Consider the following 13,127-nt stretch of genomic DNA (forward strand, 5'->3'; position numbering starts at 1 on the left):
GAATAATATATTCTGCAAAACTCTCACTCCAATATGTTGGTGAAATTAGGACATTTCTAGATGAACATAAGTTAAAGGAATATGTAAAAGCCAAACCAAACTTGCCAGAATTATTAAAGGGAGTCCTTTGGTTTGAGAACAAACAACATCAGATGACAGCCTAAATCTAGGATACAAGACTGCCTCAGCCAGATACCAACCTGGGTGATGAACTCTCAAGGGTTAATCAAAATTAAAAGGTTTATGACAGGTAACCAGAAAGGTTAATCTGTAAATGACAAAAAAGTCAAAACAATAAAAGAGGGAATAAATGGTATAGGTATAGAACTTTCAAATGGAGAGGAAGTCAAGGCAATACCAAGTAATAAAAGACTGGTCCAAATTTAGGAAGAGAAGGGTAAATTTCAAGATAACCACAAAGAAAGTAAACAAACCTACTCATCAAAATAAAGAATAAAAGCTTAAAGTCTCAGTAAAGACAAAAGAAATGGAAAAAAATCAGAAACAAAAGGAATTCAGCACAGGAGAGTAAGAGGAACAAAGAAAATGTCAGCACCACAAAAAAAGCACTACAAAATGACAGCAATAATCTCACACCTGCCAGTAATTACACTGAATGTAAATGGCCTAAATACCATAAAGAGACACAGAGTGACACAATGGATAAAAAAAAAAAAAAGCAGGATCCATCAATATGCTGTCTACAAGAGACTCACCTTAGAAACAAAGACATCAATTTATTAAAAATCAAACGATGGAAAAATATATCAACCAAACAGCTACCAAAAAATAGCGGAAGTGTCAATACTAATCTCAGATAAAATAAATTTCAAAACAAAATTCGCCATAAAAGGCAAAGAAGGGAATTATATAATAACTAAAGGGATAAACCATCATGAGGACATAACCATAATATAATATGACAGGGCTCCAAAATACATAATACAAACTCTAACAGCACTGAAAAGAGAAATTGACAGTTCTACTATAACAGTAGGAGACTTCAACACACCACTCTCCATAAAAGACAGAATATCTAGAAAGAAACTCGACAAAGATACAGAAGATCTAAAGGCCACAATCAACTCACTTGACCCCATAGACATATATAGAACATTCCACCCAACAACAGCAAAGTACACATTCTTTTCCAATGAACATGGAACGTTCTCCAGATTAGACCACATCTTAGGCCACAAAGCAACCCTCAACAAAATCCAAAACACTGAAATAATACAAAGTATCTTCTTTGATCAAAATGCCATCAAAGTAGAAATTAACAACAGGAAGAGCAAGGAAAAAAAAAAAATCGATCACATGGAAACTGAATAACACCCTGCTTGAAAACCATTGGGTAATAGAAGAAATCAAAGATGGAATCAAAAAATTCCTAGAATCAAATGAGAATGAAAACACAGCATAAAAAATACTTTGGGACATAGCATAGGCAGTGCTATGAGGTCAATTTACAGCAATAGATGCGCACATCAAAAAAGAAGAAAGGGAAAAATTAAAACATTAGCTACATAAGTCAAACAAACAGAAAAATAACAGCAAAAGAAGCTCACAGCCACCGAAGAAAGAAAGTGATAAAGATCAGAGCAGAAATAAATGAAATACAGAATAGAAAAACAATAGAAGGAATCAACAAAATCAAAAGTTGGTTCTTTGAAAGGGTCAACACTAATCAACAAACTACCGGCCAAACTGGCAAAAGAAAGACAGGAGAAGACACAAATAAGGAATGAAATGGGGGACATTACAACAGACCTAACTGAAATGAAAAGGATCATAACTGAGTATTATGAAAAACTATATTCCAACAAATTTGAAAACCTAGAGGAAATGGTCACATTTCTAGAAAAACACTACCTATTCAAACTAACACAAAATGATGTTAAAAATCTGAACAGACCCATAACAAGAGAAGAGATTGAAAAGGTAATTTAAAAAACTCCCACAAAAAAAAAGCCCTGGCCCAGATGGCTTCACTGGAGAATTCTACCAAACATTCAGAGGAGAGCTTACACCAGTACTACCCAAACTATTTCAGAATGTAGAAAAGAAAGGGATACTTCCAAATTCATTCTATGAAGCCAGCATAACCCTGATACCAAAATCAGGCAAAGACACCACAAAAAAAAGAAAAAGAAAATTATAGACCAAGATCTCTCATGAGTATAGATGCAAAAATTCTCAACAAAATTCTACCCAATAGAATTCAGCATCATATCAAAAAAATAATACGCCACAACCAAGTGGGATTCATACCAGGTGTGCAAGGATGGTTCAACATTAGAAAATCAATCAACATAATCCACCACGTAAATAAAAGAAAAGAATCACGTGATCATCTCAATCGACACAGAAAAGACATGCAACAAAGTCCAACACCCATTCCTGATAAAAATGCTCAATAAAATAGGTATAGAAGGGAAATTCCTCAACACAATAAAGGGCATGTATACAAAACCAACAGCCAACACCATTCTTAATGGAAACAGGATGAAAAAAATATTCCCCCTGAGAACAGGAACAAGACAAAGATGCCCTTCTCATCACTCCTATTTAACACTGTGCTGGAAGTCCTAGCTATTGCAATAAGGAAAGAAAAAGAAATAAAGGGTATCCAAACTGATAATGAAGAAGTTAAACTGTCCTATTTGTGGATGATATAATACTATACATAGGAAACCCAAAAGACTCCATAAGAAAACTACTTGAACTAGTAGAAAGATTCAGCAGAGTTGTAGGATACAAGATAAACATACAAAATTCAGTTGGCTTCCTATACACCAATAAAGAGAACAATGAAAAGGGAATCAAGAAAACAATACCATTTATAATAGCCCCTAAAAAAAATAATAAAATGCTTAGGAACAAATCTAATCAGGGTTGTACAAGACCTGTACAAAGAAAACTACAAAACACTACTGCAAGAAACCAAAGGAAACCTGCATAAATGGAAAAACTTATCATGCTTATGGATAGTTCGACTCTACCCAAAGCACTTTGCAGATAAAATGTAATCCCAATCCAAATAACAACAGCATTCTTTAAAGAGTTGGAAAAAATAATCTTCAACTTTATATGGAAAGGGAAGAGAACATGGATAAGTAAAGCATTATTGAAGAAGAAGAATAAAGTAGGAGGACTCCCACTATCTGACCTCAGAATTTACTATTCAGCTACGATATTAGCTGTACAACAACAGATACATCGACCAATGGAACAAAATTGAAAACCCAGATGTAAATCAATCTACCTACAGTCCCTCAAACGGGGAAAAGACAGTCTTTTTAACAAACAGTTCTGGCAAAACTGGATGTCCATCTGCAAAAAAAATGAAACAGGGCCCATACCTCCCATGATACACTAAAATTATTTCAAAATGGATCAGAGACACAAATATAAAACTCAAAACTATAAAGATCATAGAAGAAAAAATAGTGTTAATGCTAGAGGCCCTAATACACAGCATAAACAGGATACAAACCATAACAAATGATACACAAACAGCAGAAGATAAGCTAGATAACTGGGATCTTCTAAAAATTAAACACTTATGCTCATCAAAAGACTTCATCAAAACAGTAAAAAGAGAAACTACAGACTTGGAAAAAAAATTTGGCTATGACAAATCTGAAAGAGGTCTAATCTCTAAAATCTACAGGAAAATCCAACACCTTTACAACAGAAAGATGAAAAATCCAATTAAAAAATGGGCAAAGGAAATAAACAGACACTTCGCCAAAGAAGACATTCAAGTGGCCAACAGACACATGAGGAAATGCTCGCAACCACCAGTCATTAGAGAAATGCAAATCAAAACCACAGTGAGATACCATCTCACCCCAGCATTACTGGCATGAGTCAAAAAAACAGAAAATAACAAATGTTGGAGAAGCTGCGGGGAGATTGAAACTCTTATGCATTGCTGATAGGAATGCAAAACGGCACAACCATTTTGGAAAACGATATGGCGTTTCCTTAGAAAGCTAGAAGTAGAAATACCATATGAGCCAACAATCCCACTCCTAGGAATGTATCTTAGAGAAATAAGAGCCATCACACAAACAGACATGCACATCCATGTTCATCGAAGTATTGTTTACAATAGCAAAAAGATGGAAACAACCTAGATATACATCAACAGATGAATGGATAAACTATGGTACATACACAAAATGGAGTATTAAGCAACAATAAAGAACAATGACAAATCTGCAAAGCATCTCATAACATGGATGACTCTGTAGGGCATTATGCTGAGTGAAATAAGTCAATCACAAAAGGACAAAGATTGTATGAGATGACTACCGTAAAAACTCATGAAACTGTTTACACAAAAAGAAACACCCTTTGACGGTTACAACGGAGGGGAAGGGTGGAGGTGGAAAAACTCTAAACAGACAATGGATAAGCGGTAACTTTCCTGAAGGATAAAACAATACACAATACTGGGAAGCCAGCACAACTTGTCCAGTGCAAGGCCATGGAAGCTCCATAAACACATCCAAACTCCCTGAGGAACTGAATTTCTGGACTGATGGCTATGGGGACCATGGTCTCAGGGAACATCTAGCTCAATTGGCATAACATAGTTTATAAAGAAAATGTTTTACATTCTACTTTGGTGAGTAGTGTCTGGGGTCTTAAAAGCTTGTGAATGGCTGTCTAAGACACTCCCCTGGTCTCACCCCATCGGGAGCAAAAGAAAATCAAAGATCCAAGGTAAAGATTAGTTCAAGGGACTAGTGGACCTCGAGTTCCACAGCCTCCACCAGACTGAGTCCAGCACAACTAGATGGTGCCTGGCTACAAGTGACTTCTCTGACAGGGATCACAATAGAGGGTCCCAGACAGAACTGGAGAAAAATGTAGAATAAAATTCTAACTCATGAAAAAAAAAAAAAAAAACCAGACTTGCTGGCCTGACAGAGACTGAAGAAACCCCGAGAGTATGGCCCCTGGACACCCTTTTAACTCAGTAAAGAAGTTACTCATGAGGTTCACCCTTCAGCCAAAGATTAGGCAAGCCCATAAAACAAAACGAGACTAAACGGGTACACCAACCCAAGGGCAAGGACTAGACGGCAGAAGGGAACAGGAAAGTTGGTGACTGGGAACATAAAGTCAAGAAGGGAGAGTGCTGACAAGTCACAAAGCAATATGTGTACTGAAGTGCACTAACTGTTTAATGACAAGCTAGTTTAGTTTGTCCTGTAAACCTTCATCTAAAGTACTATAAAAATAAGAATAAAAAAAAGACGTTGGAACCGTCATACTCTGCTGGAGAGAATGTAAAATGGCGCAGTTGGTATGAAAAGCAATTTGGCAGTTCCTCAAATTGTTCAACATACGGTTACAATATGATTCAGCAGTTACATTTCTGTGTACAAACTCACGAGAATTGAAAATACATGCTCACACAAAAACTTATACATGAGTACCCATAATAACGCTCTTTACAATAACCAAAAGTGGAAACAACCGGAATGTCCATCAGCAGATGACTGGACAACTCAGCCATAGCATCTAGGTGCCCAAGGCATAGGAGGAAAAGTCATGGCCAAAAGTCTGGTGGTTCATGAGAATTGACTCCATTGTAATAATAAGGGATAAATCTAACAGCCATGGGAAATATGGCCACAAAACAGAAAAACTACAAATTATGAAAATCTAAAATTAACACTTTACAAAGTAAGAACTGTGGGAGAGAGAATGACAGAAAACACACTGAAGAATATATCTAATTTCCTCATATTTCTTAAAGGAAATTCAATAGTTGCAGCTTGAGATGGTTAAATCAAGGATGAAAAAGTCTGTTGCTGTCAAGTGGATTCCAACCCGTAGCGACCTTGTACAGTAGAACTGCCCATAGAGTTTCCAAGGAGAGGCTGGTGAATTCGAACTGCTGACCTTTTGGTTAGCAGCCATAGCTCTTAACCACTATGCCATAAGCAGATTAGATACACTTAGTAAAACAGAAGAAATAAAATCTATAAAATGAAAAGGGAGGAAGTAGTAATAGTATGTTGATGTTCTCATCTTTCCAAGCGGGATATAGATGATAAACTAAATTTGAAGAAAAATGGAAAGGAGTCTTGCCAGCAAGAGGTCAGGGGATGGCAGTGGGCAATGAGAGCCAATGGGTGAGAGTTGGCTTCTGGCAAGTGGTGTGGAAGCCGGGGGGTGGGAACAAACAGGGAAAGGCAGAAGTCGTTTAATAATTTGGTTCAGACTTACCTTGTTTTTACTACTACGATTAAAATTGAACAAAAGCAAAGGCATTTGACGCAGAGGAGAAAGGCAAGACTCCTTTCCATTTTTCTTCAAATTTCTAGCAAAGCGTTACTCAGATGTCTCTTAGAGAACAATACGGGATATCAGGAGCTGACAAAAATATGCAACTGCAGAGTATACCTTAGATGTACACCAGGATCCCGTACGGTAGCCATGGTGAGAGCTGGTGGCCATGGGGAAGATGCAGTCTTCAAATAATTTGGGAGAAGGATGTGTTAAAGAAAATGAGGGAGGTTTATTTTGTGCAAGACTATTCAAAGTCCTAAATATTCTAATATGGCTTGTTAATCTCCAAGGGGAGATGGAATGTGCATCATTTCTTAAATACATTTGAAAACAAGATCCATGTGTTTGTGTGTGTGTGTGTGTGTGTGTGTAGCATCTCTCAGGATTAATCTCCACAAAACATATATTGGAAAATGCTACTTTAGTTATAACTTTCTTATTACAAAATGTGTCCCAAGACAGCAAAGTTCACCAGATTCACCCAAGCTAAAGAACGCAGAGGAACACATTTTAAAATAAGCATTTAAGAGATTTGTCTTCCGGTGGCACAAACTGTGAGGGATATTCACCGAAATAACACTTTCTTGGCAGCAAAGCCCTCAACCTATCAACAAGATTTCTGTTATCAAAGTTTGTTTGTATTACTGTTTACGACTCAAAATGTACTTTCTAATAGAAACTAATAAACATGGTGGCTAAGTTCCAAGACAAGCCTGCTAATTTTTTCTAGTAAAGCTGAAATAAAATTAGTGATGATTCAGTAAAACTTAAACCAAGCATTCTGTTAAAACCATTGTGTTTAAATAAATCAGTAATGAAGAAATAAGTTTTTAAAATAGTATATTAATTCTACTATTTTTGAAAAAGAAGTAGTGAAAAGAGGCATAAAAATTATGAAGGAAATTTTGTGAGCTGCCACATGGTTGAGGTATTTAATTTTTTTAATAGTGTTATTTTCTTTCAAAATGCCTAAAATAAGATAAAGTATGAGGAAGAATATAAAATCATCTGTAAATTCACCACATAGTAAAACCCATTTGAAATATGTAACCCCGGCCTATTCTCTTTGCTTACACACACCTTTATGAAAAACAGATTTTGCTCTTGTACGTCCATGTCTGGTTGCTACTTAGCAGTGGAATTGCTGATCCAGTAAAATTATGGCCATCTTGAATACACACAAATGGATACATAGACATTCCAGTATATTCTTCAACAACACCAAATATTTTTTCCAAAGTGGTTGTTCTACATTTCTACATGAGTTTCCATTGCTTCGTATTCTTGCCAACATTCGGTATTGTTGGTTTCTTTAATTTAGTCATTCTAGTGTACGGAATTGACTCGACGGCACTGGGTTACTGGGTTAGTGTACGTGCGGTACTTCATTATGTTTATTTTGCATTTCCATAATTACTAATGAGATTGAGCACATTTTTACATACTTATTGAGCATCTGTGTATCCTTTTCGTGTTCAAGACACTTGTCCATAATTCTACTGGACTGTCTATTCTTTTTAATATCTTTTAGCAATTCTTAATATAATCTGCTTATAAGTCCCATTCTATTTCTCAATCTTTTTAGTTTTTATTTAATATTTTAGTGAGTTTATCAGAATATGCCAGGCTTATGCTGCTTGAAAAAATGACCTCCAACCATCAGTAGCTTCACATATGAAAATTTATATTTGCTGTAGGTCATTGGGTTTGGGGGCAGCTACTTTGCTCCACATAGTCACTCAGGGGCCCACGCTGACCAAGTCTCAACCAACTGGAATGTAGCCAGTTGCCATAACAGAAGAAAGAAAACTAGAAAAGCTTATGCCAGAAATGTCACATACCATTGCTGCTCATATAACATTATCCAGAACTAGTCATTTGGTCATGCCTGTAACAAACCAAAAAACCAAACCCTCTGCCATCAAGTCGATTAATACTCATAGCAACCCTGTAGGACAGAGTAGAACTGACCCATAGGGTTTCCAGGTAGTGCCTGGTGGATTCAATCTGCCGACCTTTTGGTTAACAGCTGTAGCTCTTAACCACTACACCACTGGGGTATCCATGCCTATAAGGGAGATGGGAAATGTATTCTCCCAGATTCCCGGGAAGGAAAGAACTTGATATTGGTGAGGGTTAGTAATGTTGACCATATCTGGGCATTTTTCTTTATGAGTAATAGAAGCCTACCTTCTTATTTTTAATATTGCAATACATTCCAGTTTAGGCTTTAGTTAGGTACTTTCCAAAATTTTTCATCATGGCACACAGAAATATAATATTTATGTGGTAAAATGGGGTAAATATTGGCTGGATTAGGTAGGGTTAGTGGCATTTACAAGAACTTTGGTGGCGCAATGATTAAGCACTCTACTGCTAACCAAAATGTCGGCAGTTTGAGCCCACCAGCAGCTCTGCAAAAGAAAAGACCTGGTGATGTTCTTCCATAAAGATTACAGCTTAGGAAACCCTATAGGGCAGTTCTACTCTGTCCTATAAGGTCACTATGAGTCCGAATCAACTTGACGGCACATAACAACAAGTGGTGTTTGTATAATGTTTGGTGAAATATTTAAGCAGTTGACCACTAACCACATGGCTGGTGGTTCAAACACACCTAGAGGCACCTCAGAAGACAGCCCCGGTGATCTGCATCCAAGAGGTCACAGCCTTGAAAACCCTATGAAGCAGTTCCAGTCTGCACACATGGGGTTGCCATGAGTCAGACAACTACCATGAATGGCGACTAATAACAAGTGGCATTTATATGGTGTTTGATGAAAAAATTAATTAGAATTTCCTAATTTAAATATTAAATAAACAATGTGTTCTTGTACATATTGCATGATGAATTTCTATAAAACACCCAAATTACAGCTTTTCAAAAAATTTAAAGGATAATTTGAATTTGTTTCTGTGAGCATATCTTTTTAATATCAGAGTTTGTGCTACAAATGGTCAGATGCCGTTCCTGGTGAAACTGTTCATTTCCTGATGAAAATGGTGAGGATTATACTTGTGGCTTGTACATCACTTTCAGAGTTTTCAGTAGTTTAACATGGTGCTAATAATATTAATAGAATTGTGTTAGATAGTGTTTTCAGGGTGAGACAAGCAGAATTTTAGGCACCAGAATTAATCTTTCCTTAAATCAGAGCTTGAGCAGGCTACATTATTTTAGTAACACAATTGCCATTACTCTTGTAACAGTAAAGAAGTCAAATCTATACTAAGGAAATCACAAATCACTTAAAGTAACGCCTTTCTGAGGTCTATTGTACAAGCATTTTTCTTGGTTTATTATGTCTTACATAAGACTTGACTAGTTAATGTGGTGATATAAAACTCTATAGATAAAAGACAACTATTGTAAAAACTTCCATAAACTAAATAATTTCATGGTATGAGCTAGTAAAAATAAACTTGGTCAACTCTTCTGACACCTGTTGTTGCTGCTCTTAGGTGCCATCGAGTCGGTTCCCACTCATAGTGACCGTATATACCCCAAGACGAAACGCTGCCGGGTCCTGAGCCATGCTCACGATCGTTGTTATGCTTGAGCCCATTGTTGCAGCCATTGTGTCAATCCGTCTCATTGAAGGTCTTCCTTTTTTCCGCTAACCCTGTACTTTACCTAGCATGATGTCCTTCTCCAGAAACTGATCCTTCCTGACAACACATCCAAAGTGTATAAGATGCAGTCTCTCCATCCTTGCTTCTAAGGAACATTCTGGTTGTACTTCTAAGACAGATTTGTTCATTCTTTTGGCAGCCCATGGTATATTCAATATTCTTTGCCAACACCACAATTCAAAGGTGTCAATTCTTCTTCAGTCTTCCTTATTCATTGTCCAGCTTTCATATGCATATGATGTGATTGAAAATACCATGGCTTGGGTCAGGTGCACCTTAGTCTTCAGGGTGACATCTTTGCGTTTCAACACTTTGAAGAGGTCTTTTGCTGCAGATTTGCCCTTTGCAATGCATCTTTTGATTTCTTGACTGCTTCTTCTATGGTTGTTGATTGTGGATCCAAGTAAAATGAAATTCTTGACAACTTCAATCTTTTCTTCATTTATGATGTTGCTCATTGGTCCAGTTGTGAGCATTTTTGTTTTCTTTACATTTAAGTGTAATCCATACTGAAGGCTGTGGTCTTTGATCTTCATCAGTAAGTGCTTCAAGTTCTCTTCACTGTCAGCAAACAAGGTTGTGTCACCTACATAATGCAGGTTGTTAATGAGTCTTCCTCCAATCCTGATGCCCAGTTCTTCTTCATATAGTCCAGCTTCTCAGATTACTTGCTCAGCATACAAACTGAATAGGTACGGTGAAAGAATACAACCCTGACTCACACCTTTCCTGGCTTTAAACCACGCATTATCTCCTTGTTCTGTCCAAACAACTGCCTCTTGATCTATGTCAGGTTCCTCGTGAGCACAACGAAGTGTTCTGGAATTCCCGTTCTTCGCGATGTTACCCATAGTTTGTTATGATCCACACAGTCAAATGCCTTTGCATAGTCAATAAAACACAGGTAAACGTCCTTCTGGTGTTCTCTGCTCTCAGTCAGGATCCATCTGACATCACCAATGATATCCCTGGTTCCACATCCTCTTCTGAAACTGGCCTGAATTTCTGGCAGTTCCCTGTCAATATACTGCTGCAGCCACTTTTGAATGATCTTCAGCAACTTGCAAGCCTCCACAGTATGACAAACTGACAGATGTGGGGGTTTCTGACACCCAGATCTTATTAAATCAGAAAAAAAATACACATGGCTTTATCTTTTAAACTGAAGCAGATTTAATGTTGTTTTAATTTCCATCAAATACCTGAAAACTAAAATTTCTTATGAGTTTAACATTCAAAATATGACATAAGGTAAACATAGATTGAGCTTCCACAGATCCAGCAGCACAAAATTGTGTCCCCAAATAATGTTATTCTGATAAAGTTCTTGCCTTCTCCAATTTGTTCATCTTTAATACAATTTAGCTAAGTTACAATTTAAAAGAAATAGGAAATAGAATAAGTTTGTTTTGTTTCCTGGAGGGTTATTTTATTCTTTTAGACAGCAATTACAGAGTATTGAGCCACTGTCTATGATACACTATAATGCTTGCTTTTTGTATTCGTCTTTTTACACTTATTTTTGTTTTCTTATATTTCTCTCCGTTTTATCTCTATCATTCCTAATATCACGTCACCTTTACCCCACTCTCTCATGCCACGATAAGTTATGTGAGTACAATTTACATGATGGCTTTCGACAATATACCTTTTTACATTTCTTCACAATTTTCATTCAAATTATTTTGGAGAGTCATCCATGATGTCCCCTGTAAATAAAGTAGTTTCCTTTTCACTGCTGCATAGTACTCCACAATTGGCAAAGCTACGTTTTACTTATCCAGTCCCTATTGGTGGATACTGAGACTGTTTCCCACTATTTGCTGTCAAGGCTGGACCTCTCCTTAGTATATCTGTACAATGACTCTTCTCAAGTGCGTATCTCAAGGAACAGGGTTGAGGAGTCACAATGCGTGCATAGACACCAACTCTTCAAATTGTTCTGCCGAATAGCTAAACCTATTACTATTTCACCAGCAGGGATTGAGACACCAATTTTTCACACTGATATCTGACCTTAGTTTTGATGGTAAAAAAAAAAAAAAAAAAAAGACTTTTTTTGCTTTTTTTTTTTTCTTATTTGGAATTTTCCTTCATTAATGAGATTGTGTAATCTTTACATCCTTTTAGGCATTCAAATAACCCCTTCCTGTGAACTGTTTACTTACATCCTTTCTTCACTAACTAATGGTTTTCTGGTCTTATTCTTTCTAAATTGAAAGAGTTTCTTATGTATTCAAGAGTTTAACCTTCTTCAGTTTTATATTGTGCCAGAATCGCTTCCAAGTCTATGACCCATCTGTTAATTTAGTCCATTAATAAGTTTGTATAACAGAAATTTTTAGTTCTGTTGCATTCAAACCCTTCAAATTTTGCCTTTATGTTTTGTGATTCTTGCACTTTATTTTTTAAGGTTGTGCTGAGATCCAACATATATAACTTTTAAGTGTGTGGTTGGATTAATGTTTCCATATGTATAAACTCTCACAATGACCAATCAAGATATAGAACATTTCTAGTACCCCCAGAAAGTCCCCTGTGCCTTTTCCCAGACAAAATGCACTCCCCTCAGACATAGCAATTATTCTACAACCAGAGATTGATTGGTTTGTTCTACTTCATAAAATGGAATCATACAGCATGTACCCTTTTGTGTTCTGGCTTTTTTAGACTCATCATTATGACCATGAGATTCAGCCACGTTGTCGCATGTAGCAGTAGTTCCACTTTGTAGCTGTCTGATTGTCCATTGAATAAATACACCATAGCTTATCTATCCATTCTACTGGTGACGAACTTCTGAGTTCTTTCCAATTGTTTGGTACTATTACGAATAAGCTGCTACATATTTTACAAACAATTTTAAAAGCACATTTTGTATATATGTCCTTGGGTGGACACATTCGTTTCTTCAATGTATATGTGTGTGTATTTATCTTACAGATATATAAATATATCGTATATATGTGATATATATATATATATATATATATACACACACACAGGTAGTCCCTGATTTCCTGTGTGGCTCCATTTTGATGGCTCCATGGTAAGTCGGTTCTAATGTAAGTAGAATACCTCTTTTTTTTATTTCATTATTATTGCCTTTTATTATCAATATCTTTAAAATCCAATCTTTATTTGTCTTTGGGGATTGGAAATATTACATATAAACTTACAGA

This window comes from Elephas maximus, chromosome 1 (genome assembly GCF_024166365.1).
Source record: "Elephas maximus indicus isolate mEleMax1 chromosome 1, mEleMax1 primary haplotype, whole genome shotgun sequence".
NCBI lineage: Eukaryota > Metazoa > Chordata > Mammalia > Proboscidea > Elephantidae > Elephas > Elephas maximus.